This window comes from Furipterus horrens, unplaced genomic scaffold, assembly GCF_987537825.1.
Source record: "Furipterus horrens unplaced genomic scaffold, mFurHor1.1.pri manual_scaffold_2, whole genome shotgun sequence".
NCBI classification, from domain to species: Eukaryota; Metazoa; Chordata; class Mammalia; order Chiroptera; family Furipteridae; genus Furipterus; species Furipterus horrens.
Genome location: NW_028327172.1, coordinates 95,172,139 through 95,178,569, shown reverse-complemented (window position 1 = coordinate 95,178,569; position 6,431 = coordinate 95,172,139). Strand labels below are relative to the sequence as shown.

Sequence of the window (6,431 nt, the reverse complement as noted above, 5' to 3'; positions counted from 1 at the left end):
AGAGCGTGTCAGTCTAGGCCTCCATCTTGTCCGGAAGTCTCCTTTGTTTGTTTGCTTCCATGTCCCATTCAGAGCTGTCGCTCCTGTCTGGATGAGTATTTCTTCTTTATATCTTTGTTTGCTGGACTTTCATGCACTTTGATTTTCTTGAACTTCTGGTTGTTTCTAGTTTTGAGATCGTTGTATTCCTTCTTAGTTGTGGAGGGAGACACAGCATATCTGTCTATGCCTCCATCTTGGCCGGAAGTCCCACTTTCTAATTCTTAAAATGCATTGCAAAATAGGTATAATGATACCATTTTATTTAGTTAAAATGTCTTCATAAAGTTGCAGTAATAGTAATAGTAATAATTATAATATAATCTAACAATTATTGAGATTTTTTGTGCCAGGAACTATAATAAACACTGCATAGCTTTTCATTGAAGCAAGCAGTGGTGTTCTGTGAGGTCACTACTATTTTTAACCCCATTTTGTTGATGAGGAAGTTGAGGCACATAAAGACTAAGTGATAGCTCATGAAGGACAAAGTTAAAATAAGACGACACTGAAATTGAACTGAATTCCTAGGTCATGGTGTCTCTATTCAAATAAGCTGCTCCTTCCTTAATGCAGTGAGTAGCAAGAACTCATAAATATCGTACTGTCTCCGGGAGAATACTAAATATTTGTTTAGGAGGCATAGGGATAACTTTTAATGTTTGCAATTACATGAATAATTGTATGTTTTGAGATAGTGCACTCTAGGTTCCTAAAGACGTCTGTCCCTTTCACAGGACTGCTCTACATCTGGCCTGTGCCAATGGCCATGCAGAAGTGGTCACTCTCCTGACAGACAGAAAATTCCAGTTGAACCTTGTTGATGAAGAAGACACGAGAGCTCTGATTAAGGTATGGAGTAGCCAACTATGTCTACGTGAGATGGATTGGATTTAATTACTTAGAATAAAAATGAAAGTATCTCATTTAGGTATAAGTTATTGGTGAAACTTGTGGAATGTTTACTTTGAATTCCTAGCATTTACAATCTATTTCTCAGCATATACTGACAGGCTGTACAATGCCAGAAAGAAGAATGTGTGAGCATTCTGCTAGACCGTGGTGCTGACCCAAATATACTGGACATCGATGGCAACACTGCTCTTCACTATGCTGCCCTGGGTCACAATACAGAGATAGTAGCAAGGCTGCTTTCATACAACGCAGATATTGAAGCAAGAAATGAGGTATAAATCAATGGACTTTATTTATAAAATATTTGAAATACATGTCTTTATTTTAGCCACCAGCATTTTGTTCCTCACACACATACACTGAGTATACTATATCAGGCCCTGTTACCATGGAGAGAACTACAGTCAGGTCACGGAGGACTGGACAAATGTGGTGTCCAAGGAAAGTGCAAAGCTCTGTCTCCAGCCACCCTTCAGCCCTGAAGGAAGAACTTTCTGCTAGTGCCTGGGAGTGGGTGAGAGGCTGAGAGCCCACCAAGGGCTGAAGGCCTGGGAGGAGTGAAGTGAAGGTAGGGCTGGCTCCTGTGCATGCAGGGACTTAAGAAACAGGGGCTGCTGGGGATGGGTGGATGGAAGAGACCTAATACCCAGCAGGGGGAGCTGGGTCAGTGCAGGTGAGAAGGGAAGCAGAAGTCCACAGGCCCTGAACACTCCAGGACCCCAGAGTTCTGAAGGTTGCGGCAAGAGAGGTCATGTCTTGACATTAGCAAAGGCATCCACTTGTGCTCATAGTCACTCTACCAGCCGCATACCTCCTTGGGGTTTTCCACATGACAGTGTAGCTCCTGCTCAGCCTTGGGCAGCTCTTAGTGGGGTTGAGGTTGTACACCTGCAGGGTGCAGGTGATGGCAAAACAGTTCATCCACTTTTTCTCCTGGACACATTACCACTCACCACTGCAACCCTGACAGGAATGGCCTCGGTTGATGCAAGTAGGGTCAATTTTACATATTGGCTTGGCCAAAAATTTGTTTCATTTTTTTTCCTACACTGGCTCTAGTAGTGTGCAGTTTTCTTTAACTTCCTTCCCAACAATTTTGTTAGATTGTATTGTGACAGCTGTCAAAAAGATTTTACAACAGGAGTTCAAGTGAGTTTGAGAGTATGTTTATTAAAGCTGGGGACAGTGAAGCAAAGGAAGGGCCTAGGGTAGAAGAAGCAACAGGTGAGAACCGAGGTGGTACTCTGCTCTGGTTCCCTAGAAAAGTTATAGGAAAGGATTGAGCCAATGCTGGGCTGCTGTTAGCTCACTCAGAAGTCAGAGACAAAGGGAGGCTTGGAGACAGGATCAGGGGGTAAGCCTGCTGCTTCCCTGGCTGCACTACTCATGGGGACCCTTAGAGTTTAGGAGGAAATGAAACAGGCATGGGTGTGCTCTAGAGGGAGCTCTCACTGATAGCCTTCATTTTAGGGGTTTTCTCTCCTGAGAGCGAGAGTCTTAGGGGAGTGTTTCAGCTGAATATTCATCAGCTTTCCAGGTTCATTTTTCATATGCTGATGGCATCAAAATGAGCATATAGGGGGGTTGGGATTATTATTTGGTCTGCAATACTGTTTTACTTTTATCTTGGTTCTGTCTGGCTTTTAGTGGAGTTTTGTTATCTCGTGCCCTGACTTCACCTGTCTTTGGGTTGAGCGGCCAAAATGGCATTAATTGGGTCTCTGTTCTCTGTTTCCCAGACCAGGGTGATTTCAGCTATTTCTTCTCTGGTTAGGGAGGAGAGGTATAAACCATTTGCTCTCAGGTGTTCTTGGTTAGGGGAGATAAGGTCTTGTGTTTCACCAGCTTGCTGTAAGTTGTTCTAATTGTTTGATAGTGTTCAATTTTTTTGTCTCAGTTTCCCCATTCTACTTGCCCCAAAATTTTCCAAGCTTCTTGCTATCCTGTCACATTCCCATTGGAATGTCTATCAGTCTTACGAGAAAGTTCATCTTGATTGGAACTGAATAGGGTGTGCATATTCCAAATAATATCATATCTTTCTTCTCAGCATTGTTACTCAAAAATATGAGTGATTTAGTAGCTTTCCTTGTGCTGAAAATAATTTGTATAAATAATTTGTATAAATTAAAGTTAAAATTTTTCTTGGTAAGCCATTATATTTTTATTTCTGATTTATATTTTCCTCAAATATAAAATCACTTTAAGGGCAACTAAAATGGAATTAGAATAAAAACAATTTTTTTGAAAGTACATGTTCATTAGGGCCTCAGGATTGTCCACATAATTGAGAGTATAGTTTTATAATGAGCTTTCTAAGAGCTAAGATGAAAAGATATGATCTCATAATAGAAGAAAACCCATGGACCACAAAGTTCATTTGTAGCCTGTCTCTTTTAATTTAGAGTCCATTTTTTTTAGAAACCCTTTTGGAGCAGGAGTGACTGACATTGACATCTGTGGTCCTGATAGCTTTGGTAGAAGAGAGTCAAGCAAGTGTGTATAATCTGGAAAAAACCTTCACCTCTATTGAAAAGCTCTCAAAGCTGTATCCTGAAACCCTTTCATTGACAAATGTTAATGTTTGCTACAGAATTAAACAAAGTTAAACATTTCTTTAGTACTGGGCATATAATGCAGTTTTGTAATATTTGTTAAACACAGGTGATCCTTCTGGATCCCTTTTATATTGGGACATAGTACTATAATTCTTGCAAAGTACATATTCTTTGACATATAATTTAAGAAATACTACTCTAGATATAGCCCTGGCTGGTTTGGCTCAGTGGATTGAGTGTTGGCCTGCGAGCTAAGTGTCGCTGGTTCGATCTTCCAGTCAGGACACATCAGAGAAGGAAAACTCCGACTCCAAAAAACCTCCGCTGCCTTGCGGCATACCTCTTCAGGGGAAAGGCTAAGGGAGTAAACCCCGACAGAAAATCCGGAGCCGGAGTCCCTAAGGCGGTTTGACGTTGTAGTCAACACCGGCAACTCCTGCGGCGCACCTGAAGCCAAGCTGTATCGACTCCGTCTTTCCCTTGGACCCTTCAGCTGCGAAGAGAGGGGGGGTCTGCTGCATGGGCAACAGCAGACCCTCCATATCACCCTGCCCAGGCTCTGTAGCTTCAGCTTCACTGGAGAGGACACTCCAGCGTCATCGTAAGATGTCGATTCAACACGGGAGGAGACAGATACCGTGTCACTCCCGAGTCGGACTGCACAGCCATTCTCGGCGGTGCAGATAGACTCTTAAGAAGCTACACCATCGTCTCTCGAGACGGACGGCTGCCGACGACACGACTCTAGATATAATCATTTAGGTTATTTAATAAAAATACTAAAAGAATTTACTGCTATGTTTTATGGTTTGGAGATACAGAGAGAGAAAAATAGCCTTCAGCCCTCAAGAAGCTCCTAGTTTAGATGGGGAGCAATGAAATAATGACAGTATACCACACTGGATACTGTGACAGGAACAAAGATTCTTAGAACCAGTACAGTAAATGTTTGAAGTGAGTTCTGGAGAATGATCTTGCAGTGGGAGAGGAGGGCATTTGAAAGAGAAGGAGCAGCCAGTGACAGCAGAGGAGTGAAAAGGAAGGGGCTGCTTTTTATTTACTTTCTGTATATTATATGTTTAAGTTCAGAGGATCTTTTATAAGTATTACAATTCAGTTTGAATATGTATAATTCTATAAATTACAAATTGTTTTTGCTGCTTTCCAGGATGGCCTCACACCACTTTCACTTGCTAGACGTGAAAAGAGAGAGCAAATGGTAAATTTTTTAATAGAGAGAGGTGCAAAAGTTGATCAGTTGGAAAGGTATAGTTCTTTTTTTTTTTAAATCTTTGTATTGTTCTAGAGTGGTACAATCAATCACTCAAGTCAACTGAAAGCTCTGAAGCAAAGGAGGTTATTCGGCATTAGAATCGCTAAGGTCCTATCTGTGACTCATCAGTATCCATGTTTGACAAGGAAGATTATATCTTAAAGCCAATCGGGGACGGTCAGGGAGATTAAACAACATTCTCATAAATATCTCCTGCTTCAGAGTTTGAGCAGGTAGAGAAGAGATACTAGTTCCCCAGGCCAGGTCCTGACATTTTTGTGTGTGTGTGTGTGTGTGTGCGCGTGTGTTTCTGATCTGGGCACTAACAGGGGGCTCCAACTGCCCTTGTCAGTGAATCAAGACCAGCAGATTCTCTCCTAGAACTCTAGCACACCAGGACAACAGCTGTCAGGATGTGACTCTAGTCTCGGGAGGTCCTGACTTTATTATTAGTTTTCTGCCCTTGGTATGATTAGCTAGAATAATAGCGGAGTATTATGTTATCTGATTTAATGAGGTAATATATTTATAAATAAATTTAGTTCCAAGTTATATAATAGCTGAGAGGCTCTGAAATACAAACCACAAAGAAAGAATAGCTAATAACTAAAATTAACATTTTCTGAAACCTGCAACGTAGGAACATTAGAAGCTATGAAAACTCACATTGGGGGTTGTTTGGGATTCCAAAATAGGTTCAACAAAGAAAGTTCATGAACAGATTTTTCCTTTGCTATACTGTTTCTCTGAGCATCTCTTTTTGGCATATTACCTCATTTAATCAGTCATCCTAACAACCTTGTAAAATAAGACGGTAAGATTCTTATTTTGTAGAGGAGGATTTTGAACCAAAGAGAAGTGACTTGTTTGAGAACAAATAGCTGTTGGTTATAGTGCTAGAACTTCTGAGTTCAAGACACTTGCCATTATGTCAATCTAATTAATTTACAGAACTATACTACCCGCAAATAATGATTGTTTCATGTGACATTTTTTCTTAATAAAAAGTTTGTAGTACTTACAAATTTGAAGTGTGTGGTATAAAGCTTTAATATTAGCTCTGATATTATCTGAAATTCTCTAAGCATTTAATATATTTGGAAAGTACTTAAGATAGTAATGTTATTTGTTGCCATTTTTTTCTATTCACGGCAATCATCGACTAATTTCTGAATATCAACTGTGTTCTGAAGACTTGTTAAGAATTTTTCTTGGCAGTCTTACCATAGATAAGGAGAGTAAAGAAATTTTGGTAATGAAACAGCAGTGAAAAAAAAATGAAGTGTTCATTACATGTATAGTTTTTCTTTCTTAATAGAATAGTATTCAGCATTATTTTAAAAGTTGACTGTAGGTAATTTAAAATCTAAGGAAATATTGCATGAAAAGAAGTTAATTTATTTAGTCATGATCCCTAAAATTTCATATTATATCTTTATGTAAAGGAGAAAAAAGATTTTTAAGTTAGGATTTTTCAATTAGGATGTTCCCTCTATAATCATTTAATAACAAATTGGACATGTTATAAAAATGAATCTTTTCTTTAGTTTTTACAGAAACTAGTACGTTTAAAGTTCTTTATTTTTCTACTATTGATGTGAAATGTATTTTCCTTTTTTCTTTAATAGTGAGTGCGGAGTCTATAA

The 6,431-nt window shown here is 39.5% G+C and overlaps 1 non-coding gene across 1 annotated transcript; it reads right to left on the bottom strand.

The window, feature by feature from the left end:
* Positions 1-5,087: 5,087 nt before the first annotated feature.
* LOC150019123 (small nucleolar RNA SNORA3/SNORA45 family) lies at positions 5,088-5,217 on the bottom strand. Its single transcript, XR_016509495.1, has one exon. It is a non-coding gene; the product is annotated as a small nucleolar RNA SNORA3/SNORA45 family (small nucleolar RNA).
* Positions 5,218-6,431: the final 1,214 nt, after the last annotated feature.